General features: G+C 36.3%; 1 long non-coding RNA gene across 1 annotated transcript in view; it reads left to right on the top strand.

Moving 5' to 3' along the window:
- LOC119061778 (uncharacterized) overlaps positions 1–17,269 on the top strand; it is a 52,154-nt gene that overhangs the window by 14,203 nt on the left and 20,682 nt on the right. The window contains exon 2 of the long non-coding RNA XR_005084853.2: positions 12,166–12,288. This is a non-coding gene — a long non-coding RNA (uncharacterized LOC119061778). The remainder of the gene's footprint in view (positions 1–12,165; positions 12,289–17,269) is intronic.

The raw sequence follows: 17,269 nt of genomic DNA, 5'->3' as shown, positions 1-17,269 counted from the left end.
TCAGATACTGAGTTCAAAGCAATGGTTATCAGGAAGCTCAATGAGCTCACAGCGAATTACCAGAAACTACAGGGAAACTATAATGAACTCCCTTCAAATTACATCAACATGAAAAAGGAAATAAAAACTATCTATCAACAAGGGGCAAGAGGAAGAACCTAATATCTGAACTGAAGACCACAGTAGAAGGAATCAAAAGCAGAGTACATGAAGTAGAAGATTGGGTCAGTGGCTGGAGGACAAAGTAGAAAAAAAAAAACACCCAGAAAGAGCAAGAAAAGGAAAAGAGGCTCAGAAAGAATGAAGAGGAATTAAGAGACATACAAGACAATATGAAACATAATAATAGTCAAATAATAGGGATACCAGAAGGAGAAGAAAAAGAGCAGGGGATAGAAAACCTATTTGAAAAAGTAATGATGGAAAACTTCCCTAATTTGATGAGAAGAAAAGTCACACAAATCCAGAAAACACAGAGTCCCAATCAAGAGGAACCCAAAGAGGTCCACTTCAAGACACATCATCATTAAAATGGCAAAATTCCAAGACAAAGAGAGAATCTTAAAGGCAGCAGGGGAGAAAAAAAGAAGGAACATATAAGGGAGCCCCAATAAGGTTAGCTACTGACATCTTGATGGAAACACTGCAAGCAAGAAGAGAATGGCAACAAATATTCCAAGTAATGAGAACCAGAGGCCTGCAACCAAGGCTACTTTACCCAGAAAGGCTCTCAATCAAGATAGAAGGCCAAATAAGACCTTCGAAGACAAAAGAAGTCTAAAAGAATATGCCTCCACCAAGCCAGCTCTACAAGAAATACTAAAAGGACTGCTTTAAGGAAAGGAAGGAAAAGAGGGAGACAGAGAAACACAGGTACAAAAATGGCAATGAATAAGTACCTATCAATAATAACCTTAAATGTAAATGGATTAAATGCTTCAATCAAAAGACACAGAATAGCTGCATGGATAAGAAAGCATGACCCACACATATGCTGCCTACAAGAGACCCACTTCAGGACAAAAGACCTATACAGACTGAAAGTAAAAAGCTGAAAACAAAATTTCTAAGAAAATGAATAGAAAAAAAAGCAGGGGTAGCAATACTCATATCAGACAAAATAGATTTCCAAAAAAGGTCCATAAAGAGAGACCCATAAGGTCACTTTCTAATATTCAAGGGAAGAATCCATCACAAAGACATAAATACTGTAAATATATATGAACCCAATATAGGAGCACCCAAATATATAAAGATAATCTTACAGGACTTCAAGAAAGATATTGACAGCAACACAATTATAGTAGGGGATTTTAACACCTCACTGTCAAAAACAAACAGATCTTCGGAAAAAAATAAAAAAAGATATTGTGGCACTCAACAGTGCCCTAGATAAAACAGACTTAACTGATATATATAGAGCCTTTCATCCCAAAGAAGCTAAATACACATTCTTTTCCAATGTACATGGAACATTTTCAAAGATAGACCACATGATAGGACACAAAACAAGCCTTAACAAATTCCAGAAAATTGAAATCATACCAAGCATTTTCTCTGACCACATGGGACTGAAACTGAAAACCAGCCCCAAGGGGAAAAAACTCAAACACTCAAAATCGTGGAGATTGACTAGCATGCTACTAAACAATGAATGGGTCAATAATGAAATTAGAAAAGAACTTGAAAAGTTTCTGAAAACAAATAAAAGTGAACTCACAACAACCCAAAACTTATGGGACACAGTGAAGGCAGTCCTGAGAGGTAAGTTCATAGTGATGCAGGCCTACCTAAAGCAGATAGGAACATTTTAAACAAATGACCTAACTCAACACCTACAAGACCTAGAGGAACAACAACAGAGACAGCCGAGAGAAAGTAGAAAGAAGGAAATAACCAAGATCAGAGCAGAAATAAATGACACAGAGACTAAAAGCACAATTCTAAGGATCAATGAATCAGGAGCTGGTTCTTTGAAAAGATAAACAAAATTGACAAGCATTTAAGCAGGTTCATCAAGAAAAAAAAGAGAGAGGACCCAAATAAACAGAATCAGAAATGAAAGAGAAGAGATTACAACTGACCACACAGAAATAAAAAGGATTGTAAGAAATTACTATGAAGCACTGTATGCTGAGAAATTTGAAAACCTAGGTGAAATGGACACATTTCTAGAAAAATATGATCTTCCAAAATTCAGTGAAGAAGAAGCAAAAAGCCTGAACAGACCAATAACAGCAGATGAAATTAAAGCAATAATTGAAAAACTGCTGACACACACAAAAAAGCCCTGGACTAGCTGGTTTCAGAGAATTCTACAAAGCATTTAAGGAAGAGGTGACCCCTATCTTTCACAGACTATTCCAAAAAATTCAAAATAGTGGAAGTCTCCTAAAGCCTTTTTATGAAGCCAGCATCATCCTAATCCCAAAACCAGATAAAGACATAACAAAGAAAGAAAACTTCAGGCCAGTATCACTGATGAACATAGACGCTAAAATCCTCAACAAAATATTGGCAAACTGCATCCAAAAATGCATTAAAAAGATCATACACTACAACCAAGTGAGATTCATTTAGGGATGCAAGGATGGTTAAACATTCACAAATCAGTAAATGAAATACACCGCATAAACAAAAGCAAAAACAAAAACCCACAATCATATCAATAGATGCAGGAAAAAGCATTTGATATGGTATAGCACCCATTTATGATAAAAATTCTCAGCAAAAAAACTCTCAGTGGGAATAGAAGGAGCAATCCTCGACAGAAAAAAGGCCATATATGAGAGAACTAGAGCCAATATCATACTCAATGGGCAAAGACTAAAAGCTTTTCCACTAAGATCAGGAACAAGACAAGGTTGTCCACTTTCACCACTTCTATTCAATATAGAAGACCTAGCCACAGCAATCAGACCAGAAAAAAAAGAAAAGGCATCCAAATTGGAAAGGAGGAAACAAAACTGTCATTGTTTGCAGATGACATGATAGTGTATATAGAAAATACTATAGACTCCACCCAAAAAGTGCTCAACCTAATAAATGAATTTGGCAAAACAGTGGAATACAAAGTCAATATCCAGAAATCAAAGGCATTGTTGTATACCAACAATGAATCAGCAGAAGCAGAAATCAAGAAAAAATCCCATTTGATACAACAAAAAGAAAAATAAAATACCTAGAAATAAACCTAACCAAGGATGTAAAAGCCCTGTATGCAGAAAACTACACAACAATGAAGAAAGAAATTAAGAAAGACACAAAAAATGGAAACATACCATGTTCATGGATCAGAAGAATTAACATCATTAAAATGACCATACTACCCAAAGCAATTTACAGATTCAATGCAATACCTATTAAAGTACCAATGGCGTATTTCACAGACACAGAAAAAACACTTCAACAATTTATATGGCACCATAAACAGCCCCAAAAAGCAGCTGCAATTTTGAGAAAGAAGGGCAAAGTAGGAGGGATCACAATACCTGATACCAAACTGTATTATAAGGCCACTGTAATCAAAGCAGCCTGGTACTGGCATAAAAACAGACACATGGACCAGTGGAACAAAACAGAGAGCCCAGAAATAAACCCAAGTCTCTATGGTCAATTAATATTTCACAAAGGGGGCAGTAACATAAAATGAAGTAAACACAAATGGTGTTGGGAGAACTGGACAGCTTCCTGCAAAAAAATGAATCTCGATCACCAAATACACAATACACAAAAATCAGTTCAAGATGGATAAAAGACTTAAATATAAGCCATAACACCATTAAAATCCTAGAGGAGAACATAGGCAGGAAAATCTCAGATATTTCACACAGCAACTTTTTTACTAATATGTCCCCTAGAGCAAAGGACATAAAGGAAAAAATAAACAAATGGGATCTTACCAAAATAAAAAGCTTTTGCACAGCTAAAGAAAAACAGTATTAAAATAAACAGAGAACCAACAGTATGGGATAACATATTCGCCAATGATACCTCAAAGAAGGGTTTAATCTCCAAAATATATAAAGAACTTACATGACTCCACTTTAAGAAGACAAGCAACCCAACTAAAAAAATGGGAAAAGAACTTGAACAGCCACTTCTCCAAAGAGGACACACAGAGGATCCAGAGACACATGAAAAAATGCTTAATATTGTATCAATATTGAGCTATTGAGCAATATTGAGCAATTTTGTAGCTATTAGAGAGATGCAAATTAAAACCACAATGAGATACCACTTCACACCAGTCAGAATGGCCATCATAAACAAAGCAACAGACAACAGGTGTTGGAGAGGATGTGAAGAAAAGGAAACTCTAGTGCACTGTTGGTGAGATTGCAGACTGGTACAACCACTATGAAAAACAGCATGGAATTTTCTCAGAAAACTAAAAATGGAACTGCCTTTGACCTAGCAATTCTACTGCTAGGATTATATCCTAAGAAGCCTGAAACACCAATCCAAAAGAACTTATGCACCCCAATGTTCATAGCAGCACAATTTACAATAGCCAAGTGCTGGAAGCAATGTAGGTGCCCATCAGTAAATGAATGGATCAAAAAACTATGGTACATTTACACAATAAAATTCTATGCAGCAGAAAGAAAGAAGGAACTCCTACCTTTTGCAACAGCATGAATGGAACTGGAAAACATTATACTAAGCAAAATAAGCCAGGTAGTGAAAAACAAATACCACATCATCTCACCTTTAATGGGAACCTAAACAATGAAACAATCAAACAAGCAAAATATAACCAAAGACATTGAAATAGACAACAGGCTGACAGTGTCTGGAGGGGAAAAGGGAGGAAATTTCAGGTAAAAAGGGAAGGGTTTACAGGAACAAGTATAAAGGACACATGGACAAAAACTAGGAGGGGTGAAAATGGGAGGGTGGGGGAGGAGTGGGCTGTGATGGGAGTAAAAGACAGAAAACTGTGCTTGAACAATTAAAATTAAAAAAATTATTTTGAGCCCTGGTGGTGTAGCTCAGTGGATTGAGCAGGGGCCTGTGAACCACACCATTGAGGTTCGATTCCCAGTCAGGGCACATGCCTGGGTTGCAGGCCATTTCCCAGCAGGGGACTCATGAGTGGCAACCATACATTGATATTTCTCTCCTTCTCTTCTTCCCTTCTCTCTAAATATAAATAAATAAAATTTATAAAAAATTAGAAAAAATTATTTTGGTAAACATTTTATATAATAATATGTATTTGGTTGAAAAATAGTAAGTACAAATATATGCACATTAGTTATTGTTCTTGATGGATTTTTATATATCATATCATTGATTTTTTTTTACTATATGGGCTTCTAATAATTCTATAACAAATATTGATTTTTTGTTTTAGTAAAAAAAGTAAGAAACAATATTTGAAGACTTCCCTTGCCATAAAAATTTCTTGCAAAATTTTATGGGCCAACTTCCTTTCTCCTTCCAAGGCTTAGGTTGAAACTTATTTTCCAGTCTTTTAAAAAAATCTACATTATTTAGTAAATTAAACCCAAACCTCATGTGATTGGCCCAGTTCTTTACAATGCTAATATCTTTAGTCAAGACTTGGGGACCATTGTCTCTTTGATGTGATTTGTACATCTCAGTTCTCATCATCCTTTCAACAATAATGACTGACTGTCTTGATATTCCTCTTGAAGTCTGTATAAGCTTTTTGCCAGGGATCCTAGAAAAATCCAATACATGATACTACATTTTCTTGACTAGGTTTCTGAGCCAACTGAGGATTCTAAAGAAAGCAAACAGAGAAACAAAAAGTGTTTGCTAACTTCTTGTCAGTGGAGAGCTTACCAGTGGGCAGTCAGAGTTGGAAGAGCAGACATGCTCCCTGGGCCACTCCCTCCCATAGTCTGGGTGGAGAGAGAAGAGGAGTCCACATCTCAAATGCGCAGGAGTGTGTGGATGGACTAGTGTGTCCCAGCTGAAATTCGTAAACAAAAGATCCTTGGGAAGGAGCTTTTTCTGCCTCTTTTAAAGAATAACAAGGAAGAGGAGTGGAGAAACCAGGTGTGTGATGCTAACATGGTTTTTATCCTGTGGGAGAAGACCAGGGAGGGGTGTGGACATCCTCTCCAAGAAGGTGGTAATTGTCTAAAAGAGTTTGCTACTAGTTGCAAGTCATATTCTCACCACTAACTGCTGTTTTCTGGGCATCTTTTGGGATCCCTGGTGGGCAGCATAGATTTTGCTCCAGAAGGCTCTGAAATAAGGCGGAAGAATATCTTAATGAAATGAACTCTGAGACCACTCTGTGCTCCAGGCTGAACATTTATTCCTATTCCAAATTATGTCTAGTCATCTATTCAAAAATAGCCCACCAGAGATACTACAATAAAAACAAAATTAAATGACAACATTAAGATATTCCCAATAACGAAATGTCAAGAACAAAGAAATGCCTCAAATTGAATATAAACACTCTTTTATTATTAAATTCTTGGGGAGAAATTAGTACAGAAATTAAATTGCTTTGCAAGTTTGAGTGCAAAAGAATTAAAGTCAGAAATCAAATTTACTTGCTTTTGGTAATTAAAAGTCTAATGAAATAAGAATTCTACTCTATGTCTTATATTGTTCACTTTTGGCTTAACATGTGTTTTGGGGTAAAATTGAGGCTCTTGAATCAGCTTGTACTGGAATCATCACGACCCCTTTAGGAGCTGGGAAGATGAATTAGTCCAATGCCTAATATCTGATGAATCTCACTAAGGCACTAGTGGTTACTAGCTCTGGTGCCTCCTCCACCCTGTTGAGAAAGCAGGTCAGTCCCCAGCCCTGATAGCAGCAGTTTCCAGGTAAACCTTTGCTTGCAGAACACAGTACTTGGTGCTGCTCAAATACATGGCAGAGACTGGTTATTCAGAAGGGAGACCACAAATCCCAATTTCTCTGAGACAGTTCCAGTGCTATGCCTTATCCCAAGTAATGATCAAGAGCAGCCCCTTTCACTCTGAAAACTGCCTTATTTGGAAAATAAATTTTATGACCATCCTATTGATGAAGACAATCTATATTTTAACTTGATCAAAAAGTCACTTAAGTTATTCCAGTTTTCTGGAGACTGCCACTTGTAAATTAAAGTCAACTGGAAGAAAATCTTCAAGCTGGAGGTTGATTTTGAAAATGTGTTCCTACCACATCCAGAAGAAATTCATCTATTATCCTGTGTCTTCTGCTACTTTATTAAGTTTAGAAATTTGCCCTGATGGTGTGTGCAATCACTGGGACTTTTTTGAGGTTTCTTTCCTTCTTTTCAAGTATCCCTTTTGCTTTTTTAAAGAGTTAGTTTGGTTTTAGAGCAGCTGTGGGTTTACCACAAAATTGAGAGAAAGATATAGAGATTTCCCCTGTTATTCCTGCTCCCAAATGTGCATATCCCCCCTCATTATTAACATCAGTCACCAGAATGGTACCTATTTTACCAATGATACTTGGCACATTATTATCATCAAAAGTCCGTAGTCTACCTTAGCGTTTACTCTTGGAATTTACTCTACGGGTTTGAAGAAATGCATAGTGGCATATATCTATTATTACAATATGGTAAAGAGTATTTTCACTGTCTTAAACATTTCTCTGTGCTCTGCCTATTCATCTTCCTCATCAACCAGTGCTAACCACTGATATTTTTATTGTCTCTATAGTCTTGCCTTTTCATTTTATTGAAATCCTACAGCTTGTAGCCTTTAGAGATTGGCTTCTTTCATCTAGTAATATGTGTTTAAGTTTCCTTCATATTTCTTTATGGCTTGATAGTTCATTTCTTTTTAGTGCTGAATAACATTCTACTGTCTGTGTTTCGTAGTTTATTCATCCACTCAGCTACTGAAGGGCAGCTTGGTTGCTCACAAGTTTTGGCAATCATTAATGAAGCTGCTATGAATATCCATGTATAGGTGTTTGTGTGGGCACAAATTTTCAATCTCTGTGTAAATGCCAGAGAGTACAATTATTGGATCATATAGTAAAGTTATGTTTAGTTTTGTAAGAAATTGTCAAATTGCCTTCCAAAGTGACTACACCATTTTGCATTTCCCTCAGCAATATATGAGAGTTCCTGTTGCTCCACATACTCTCTGGTATTTTGTGTTGTCAGCATTCCAGATTTTGACTATTTTAATAGGTTTGTAGTGATATCTTACTATTTTAATTTGCACTTCCCTGATGACATATAATGTCATATTTTCACATGCTTATTTGGCATCTATCTATCTTCTTTGGCGGTGCATCTTCAGATTTTTTGTCCATTTTAAAATTAGGTTGTTTGTTTTGTTATTGTTGAGTTTTAAGAGTTCTTTTTATATTTTGGATACACTTATTTATCAGATATGTCCTTTGAAAATATTTTCTATCAACTTGCGATTTGTGTTCTCACTCTCTTGATATTGTCTTTCACAAAGAAGTTTCTAATTTCATAGAAGTCCTGCTTATCAATTATTTATTCATAGGTCATGTCTTTAATGTATGTTAAAAGTATCAACATCCCCAAGGTCATCTAAGTTTTCTCCTATGTTATCTTCTAGAAGTTTTATAGTTTTGTCTTTTACATTTAAGTCTGTAATACATTATGAATTAATTTTAAGAGAGGTGTAAAATTTGTGCCTAGGTTCACTTTTTTTAGCATGTGGGTATCCAGTTGTCCCGACACTATTTGTTGAAGAAACTGTCTTTGCTCCATTGTATTGTCTTTGATTCTTTGTCAATGACAAGTTGACTGTGTTAAGGGGATCTATTTCTTGGCTGTCTATTTTTTTCTATTGATCAGTTTGTTTATTCTTTGCCAAAGCTACACTGTCTTAATTACCACAGTTTTATAGTAAGTCTGGAATTTGGATACTGTTAGTTTTCCAACTTAGTTTTTTTCAATTTTGTATTGACTTTTATGTGTTTTTTTTTCCTTTTCATATAAACTTTAGAACAAGTGTGAGAACTTGCTGAGATTTTGACTGGGGTTGCATTGAATCCACAGGCAATACTGAGAAGAATTGGTATTTCAACATTGATTCTTCCTATTCATGAACATGGAATATTTCTCCATTTATCTAATTTTCCTTTGACTTCATTCATTAGTATTTTGTAGTTTTCTTCATATAAATATTATACATATATTTTTAGATTTATATCTAAGTATTTAATTTTTGGTGTATTCTTCACTTTTAAATATTTTTTTTCTCTTTGCTCTTCCTAGTACTAGTGATATAAACTTAGAACCTTAGAAATGATCTCTGTGAGACAGAGCATGACTTCCTTGCATTTTAACATCAGTAAATACTACATGCATCACAGTGTCTAAATGGTTTGCATTAGAATAGATTCTTCTCTACCATTAAAATTTTATAATAGCCAAGTGCTGGAAGCAACCTAAGTGCCCATCAGTAAATGAATGGATAAAAAAACTATGGTATGTTTACACAATGGAATTCTATGCAGCAGAAAGAAAGAAGGAGGTCCTACCCTTTGTGATAGCATTGGATGGAACTGGGGAGCATTATGCTAAGTGAAATAAGCCAGGTGGTGAAAGACAAACACCACACGATCTCCCCTTTAACAGGAACCTGATCAACAAAACAAACAAACGAGCAAAAAATAACCAAAGACACTGAAATTGAAAACATGCTGACAATAACCAGAGGGGAGAGGGGAGGGGATTATAGAGGAAAGGAGTGAAGGTTTTGCAGGAACAATTATAAAGGACACATGGACAATAACAAGGAGGGGCGGAAACAGGGGAGGGAGGTGAGGAGGGCTGGGGTGGTTGGGAGAGGTGAGGGGAAAAGGCAGAAAACTGTATTTGAACAACAGTAAAAATATTTTTAAATTTTACCTTTTTTGTAACTGTGTAGGAAAAATTGAGCCAGTATAGCATAGGAAAAGTTATGGCAGCTGAACCCAGAGCTGATGGAACCTGCTAAAGGTCAAATACACAGCCTTTCCTTGCTAGGCCCTCATAACCAGCTGTGGAGATCAGCTTTGGGGCCAGTGCTTGGATGGGCACATCTCTGCCCTCACCTCTGGCTGATGTCTTTGCTGAAGCTTGGCATTCCACACTATTGCTTTCCTGAGGCCAACCTGTTCCTGCATTTTTAGTAAGGTTTTTGCCAAGCCCTACAGTTTAAAGTCTTGTTTTTGCAGCTACATTCTTCCTCAAATAGTCCTCATCTGTGGACAAAACTATCTTAACTGTAGATACTCAGCAAGATGGAAATTCCAAGGCCCCTGGCTCCGGATCCTGGCCAAGGTGACAATGTAACAACAGAAAAAAGCCAAATATTCAGTAATGCGCTGGTAAATGTTTAACACCAACTCTCTGAAGATCAGTCCCCATCCCCAATCTGGTTTATAATGTTTGCCAATTTCCATGGTGAATTTAAGGTGACAAACACAAGGTTCATAAACATGAAGCTGGAAAAAGATGAAAACAATAATTTCTTCAAGCCAATAGGAGAGGTTGCGGCCACCACTGAAAATGCCCAACTATAAAAATCTAGCCTCATAACCTAGAATAAACTTTACAAATGGATGAGGTTAAAACCCTTTATAGCCCAGTAAAGTACCAGCAGAACTTAAACAACCTGCATCCTGACACACAGGAAGTCACAACTGCCCTTTATTTATTGGCTCCCCTAAATGTCATTTCTTTGTATTTTAGAAATGAATTTTATTGAGGTATAATTTACATCCAGTAAAATTTACCCTTTTGAGTATATAGTCCCGCATTTTGACAAAAATATACAGTTGTGTAGTCACCACCACAATCGTCATATGAAACCCAGAAATGTCCCTCATGCTCTTTCATAATGAATCCCTTCTCCAAGGCCCAAATCTTGGCAGTCACTAACCTAATTTCTATTTCTAGAGTTTTGCCTTTTATAGAGTATCATGTAAATGAGAGTACATAGTACATAGCCTTCTGTATGTAACTTCTTTCACTTACATTAGAATGTTTTTGAGATTTATTCACATTTTTATGACATCAGTAATTTGTGCCTTGTTCTTGCTGAGTAGTATTTTATTATGGGATGTACCACAACTTGTTTATCCATCTCCTCCCCTACTGATATGCATTTGACTTGCATTCAGTTTTGGGAAATTGAGTAAAGGTGCTATAAACATTCATCTGTAAGTCTTTGTGTAAACACAAGTTTTTATTTATCTTGGGTAATGCATTTACCTTGGAGTAGGGCAACTGAGTCTTGTGGACATGTATGTATTTAAAATCATAAGCAAGTGCTTACTTATTTTCCAAAGATGCTGTGCCATTTTTCATTTCTATCAGCAATGTTAGAAAATTTCCATTGCTCTGAACTGTAATTGGTATTCTCATTTTATTCTAAGTCACTTTAATATTTATGTAGTTGTATTCTCATGTTTAAAAATATTAAGCATCTTTTCATATGCTTATTTGTGAAATATTTTTCTGGTGAAATATTTGTTCAAACCATTCACTTAATTTTTATTGTATTGCTTATTCTGACTAAATTTTGAAAATGATTTATATATTTTAGATTCACATTGTTTTTCAGATAGGAGCAAAATATTTGGCAAATATTTTCTCTTGGTCTACAGCTTATTTTTTGTTTTGTTTTCATTTTTTATGAGAGTCATTGAAACAGCAGGTATTTTAATTTTGGTGAATATTTTGTGTGTGTGTGTATTCTAATAAGACTTTTTGTGGTCTTAATAAAACTTTGGCCTAATCTAAGGTGAGAAATATTTCTACATTTTTCCTAGATTTCTTTATGTTTTCTTTTTCTTTCTCTCTCATCTCCACCCTCGACACTACTCTCTCTCTCTCTACTGGGTTGTTGGGTGTTTGACTATTCTACCACTATTTGTTTGAAAGATTGTTTTCTCTCCATTGGTTTACTTAGCACTTTTGTCAAAATCAATTGCTCATACATGTGTGGGTCTATTTGGGGGCACGCTATTTTGTAACATTGATTTATACTCATTTATCTGCCCTTATGACAGACATACACTCTTGTTGCTACTGTAGCTTTATAGTAAATATTGAAATTAAGTAGTATGAGTTCTCTAAATTTGTTAATACCTTTCAAAATTGTTTAGCTTCTCCCAAGTCCTTTGCTTTTCTACAAAATTTCATAATCTACTTGTCTTTGCTTCTTTTTGTTCATTTTACAGACTCCTTGCTCAATGTTCCAGAAGCTTGAGCTTGAATTCATTTCCTCTGATAATGCTAGTCAGGACCTGATCTTGTGATTTTTTGCCTGGGAGAAAGCAGTGGTGAGCACGTGCTTTCCATAGGTAAGTATGCTCCTAAGAAAGAAAGAGAGGGGGAGGAAGAGTAGTGGGGGGGAATATGGAGACAACTGTATTTGAACAATTTAAAAAATAAAGAAAGAAGGAAAAAATAAACTCCTAAAATCAAATCCTAGAATTAGGCAGATTTTTACCCAAGCACTAGACCAGGCAGGCCTTCCTTTACAACCAAACAGAGGAGACTTCACCTTGTTCCAAAAAGATAGGGAAAGAGGGATATGCAGATCCTTTTGCCATTTCTCCCAAGTCACTAATCTCTAGTCACCTGGAGGAATGAGGAATGAATGACTAGTTAAAGAAGGAACAGCAAAGTAAGATAATGCAGCTGCCAGTTTGTGGAAGTAATGCAGAAGCTGCATTCTCCCCATGAACACTAACTTAAGCCAATAGCATTGAGTGGGCAACCTTAGTTTCTATTTCCTGTACATGGTGGGGAGGCTAACCTTTGTCTTTATGTATTTTAACAAAGACTTATGTATGTATGTGTGAGGGGTAGGGGGTTGTTCTTTAAGAAACACGTAAAGTTGATCATGGTTTATAGAAGATAACTGTACATAATTTTATTTTATTTAAATTCAGCTGATATCTTCATAACTCATTGTTGCACAGAATGACTTTCATAATTTTTTTAGAAATTAAGAAAATCTAGCTACGAAATACCAAAATTGATTTACAGAAAAATATACCAACTTCCACTACAAAAGTAATCATGGTAGGTTCCAATATTATCTCGTCAGTTTCCTGCCTCACAACAATTCTTCCCAGTGAATATCCTCCCAGTTATTTCTGATTTCCAATGGTTGCCTGGTATGTTTCTGCTCTGGTCCCATTTGTGCTTTACCATGGAGCTCTGGCTGAATTCCTCTGTGAAGATGCTAACATCTGGGCCAGTGGTGCCATTTATACTTGTCTCACAGGCAGTCTCTTTGTGCTGTGTTTTCTACACTATGAGGACAATGTTTTTTCTAAATTTTTCCCCCTTGGCCCCAAAGAGTCCCTTTCTTCTATAGATTTCTCTAAGATCCTCCTATAGATTTCCCACTTCATTAAATCTCTCCACAAACTCTTTTTTAAAAGGTTTTATTTATTTTTAGAGATGGGGGAAGGGAGGGAGAAAGAGAGGGAAGGAAACATCAATGTGTGGTTGACTCTCATGTGCGCCTAGTGGGGACCTGGTCCACAACCCAGGCATGTGCCCTGACTGGGAATTGAACCAGTGACCCTTTTGTTCGCAGACCAGCCCTCAATTCACTGAGCCAGACCAGGCAGAGCTCCACAAACTCTTTTATCTTCTCTCAGCACTACCATACTCCCCTCAACAAAATCCCTAGTAGATACGTACTGTTCTCTTCACACAGAGGCTGGAGAGTTCACAGCACTTCAGTTTCTAAAAAGATTTACTCTTCTTACTCTTTAGGCTTGGATGAGTAACTCTTGTATAGTTAATTTCACTTCTCTTTCTAGCTCAAAACAGGGAACAACTAATGAGTTTTAAGTGTGTTTGTTTATAATTTATTTTCCTACAGCACCTCACTCTCACTAAGAATGATACCTCAATGAGACATTTGCATTTTAAGCCTCATCATGAATTGAAATGAAAGACTATTTCTTGTTCTTATGTTTTTAAGTGGCCCTTATATGGGTAAGAGCTGCCTGCCAAAAAGCTCTGAAAAAGTTCATTCTCTATTAATGTAGGTTTTGGCTTTCACTTCTTCCTCAAACATAAAATATTTGGGGAACTCAGATATATGAAAGGAAAAATGATTGATGGTAACATTTTGGGAAATGTTTACTATAGACTGAGAAATGAAGACTATTTTTTGTACTTTCCAAGTTCTATGCACTAAGCTAAACTTTTTACATTTAACTGCTACTTTCCTATTTTATTTTTCTCCATAGAAAAATTTATTACTTTTTCAAGTAATACTATATAATTTTACCATTCATTTTGTTTGTTTTGTCTTTTCTTACTAGAGTATAATTTCCATGAGGGCAGATTGTTTTTTAAATTTTCTACTATGTCCTAGTTTCTAGATGATGAGTCACAGAAAAGATAGCTGTTGCATTAATAAATTTCTCATCCTGAGCAGTGGGTGCTATGATTATGATTATTCATGTGTCACACATGAGATTATAGGGGCTTAGACACGTCATATATTTTGCCCAAGGCCTGATGCGGACACCTGCCTGAAGTGTCTGTGTCATTATGAATGACATGAAACATTCACACGGACTACCGAGTCTGGGTGGAGGAAAAGGGACAGCATGGTTTTTTCCTCAAGGGGAGCGAAAGCCCAGGCCCTTGCTGGGACCAGCCTTTATTGGGTTTCTCCGCACATTACAAGATGGTCCTCATTTACTATGCACAGGTTGCTTTAGGTGGTTCCCTTTTACAGAAAACAAAGGAGCCACTGCTGCTAATCACATCACAGAAGAGGGATATTTGCAAATGAAAAGGGCAAAAGTGGTTGGACAGGTTATACCGGACCTAGGAAGGTTTGGCATGGATTTTTTAAAGTTATTTTGCAGTAAATGTTTGCCACAGATCCACAGATCCGGGTGAGGGAGTTTTTTAGCAAAAAGCAAGACTCAAAGTGGCCGAGGCACATTGCAGGCCTGATTCCCCATGGGAGATCCTATCTATGAGCGTGGGTCTTATGCATCTCCGAGTGGGAGCTGGGCCCACGAAACACAGAACGATCTCCTACAAAGGCCATGAACTTAGCATAGAGTAAAGCTAAGAATCAAAGCCAGAGTTCAACTGCTAAGTCCATGGTTGAACCACTTGTCTACACTGCCTTCCATTTCTCCCAATCCTGACAATAGGTCCACAAAATAGATGCTACTTTTATTTTATAGGTGAGAAAATTGAAGCCCAGAGAGTCCAAATAATCTGACTCATATTACACAGCTAATATGTATGGAAGACCAGTCATTTTGACTCTAAAATTCATTTTCCTTTTCCTGGTGCATTGGTGAGAGGCTTTAAAAATTAGTTACAGATGTATATTTCTGTCTCCAGTTGTGATGCTGAGAATAATAAACATTCGTATATGGCAGAAAACACAAGCTAAGCATAGCTCAAATAAAAGATACAGAATTTTCTTGTTTTATGACTAAAGATGCAGATTTCTCAGAGGTTTACTTCTCACCATGGTGTCCCAGATCGTAAGAGGTTGGAAGCTCTGCTTATGTGCTTATTGCCCCTTGAGGCAGAAATATACCTGTCCCCTTTCAGTTAGTGCCTCTAAAGACAGATTTCTTTTCTGTCCATTTACTATGATGATAAGTCACTGATTCGAGTCCAGCTGGGAAGGCTGTACATTAACTAGGCAGAGTTGTGAAGGGTGACATAAAAATGATGAGAGGAGTTACTGAAGGCCCCTTCCGTGCCCCGAAGGTACTAAGAATGAATGCTCTGTATTCTGTTTTTGTGCTATTGTAGGCATGGGAAGATAAACATCAAGTGCTGCCAAAATCTACCTGTCCAGATTTCAGCAGACAAAGCTCTTTAGAGAATAAGGTGCTTAAGAAGTTAATAATGTTTAGCAATCCCCGAGCCTGTCAGAATAACGAATGAAGCTAATAAACATTCTAATTAGTTAACCTGAAGAAAAATCTTTGCCACTCTAGAGTGGACATTTTCATATTATCCCGAATGTAAACAGTACCTTATCATAGACTGCTGTTTAAATGTTACTCTATATCTTCTCTTGGGTTCAGACACTGTTATCGACTATGAAAAAGCAGCAGAAAAAGACTTAATAAAAAGTGACAGCAGGCAGCTCTCTCTGCCGGCAGAGATTAAGTGCTTAGCTGTTGGCATTTCAATTACATGAAACTAATGGAATAAATATTTTACAATATTACTGCTTTTTGGGGGGTGAAGCACTCAAAAGAAAAATATACATAAAATTGGGTTTTTAGTTTTTTTCTTAATGAAATAATTGAAAATGGATTTAGTATCTTAATCTTAAAAAGTTAAGATACTGGAACTAATATCAGTGTGAGGAGATCAAAACGTAATTTCTTGTATGCACAGCCTTCACCATTGTCACTTTGCCTCCAGCATAACTTCAAAATAATGCCCTCTCACTATATCCATAAAACCATTTTAGCTGACCTCAGATGATTTTATTATAGCATAAATTTGTTAGGGTAATTTTTTAAAAAAGTAAAGTTCGTCAAGAAATTCTATATTCAGAGACTATGGTATATTTTAAGTTTCGTGGGGTTGAGATACAATTCAGTTTACTCTTTGATTTGGCCCCTGTTTTGGTTTTGTGCTCTTCCTTGTCCCCTGACTTATTTGAGCACAAACAAGCAACAGCTGCCTGGAGAATGTGGGTTCTCAATGAAATGATCGTTCTTGATTGTCTGTTACAGCAGCTTCCACACAAAGGTACTAATGGATCTTCCCCATTGATGTGAAATGCAAGGCCCAAAGATAAATCACTCACTGCTCGTTTTAGTGTTTGATGTCTTTTGGGGATTGGGAAATGGTCTATTTTCCCTTTATGTATGTCATAGTTTTCACTAAAGTAAATAAACAATGTCAAATCTGAATCTGTAAATGGTGGCATACTCCATAATATCACATTATATCTGATGACTCCCATTAGTTTATGACTGTTGCTTATATAATTTATCACATGTGTGTGTTAAGTAGGAAAGTTTTATGATGGAACCAAAAATTCAAAAATACCTATCATACTTAATAGATCTCCTTCCCTATCCAATTAACTGGTCCTATGCACATGGTATTCTCAAGAGACATTTCAGAGACATGGATTTTACATGGGTTTTTTGAGGTTTGTCATATCAGCAATAACAACAGAGGATTTGTTCATTGAAATTTTATCTATACATGGCAAAATATCGCTTCAAAATAAGGCTCAGTATTTTATTAATTTAAAAAAAACTGAGGATTTATGTATACTGACCAATATAGAATGAGTATTATCTT

Source organism: Artibeus jamaicensis, unplaced genomic scaffold (genome assembly GCF_021234435.1).
Source record: "Artibeus jamaicensis isolate MK-2021 breed Jamaican fruit bat unplaced genomic scaffold, CSHL_Jam_final contig_536, whole genome shotgun sequence".
Taxonomy (NCBI): Eukaryota; Metazoa; Chordata; class Mammalia; order Chiroptera; family Phyllostomidae; genus Artibeus; species Artibeus jamaicensis.
This window is presented reverse-complemented; position numbering and strand designations above follow the sequence as displayed.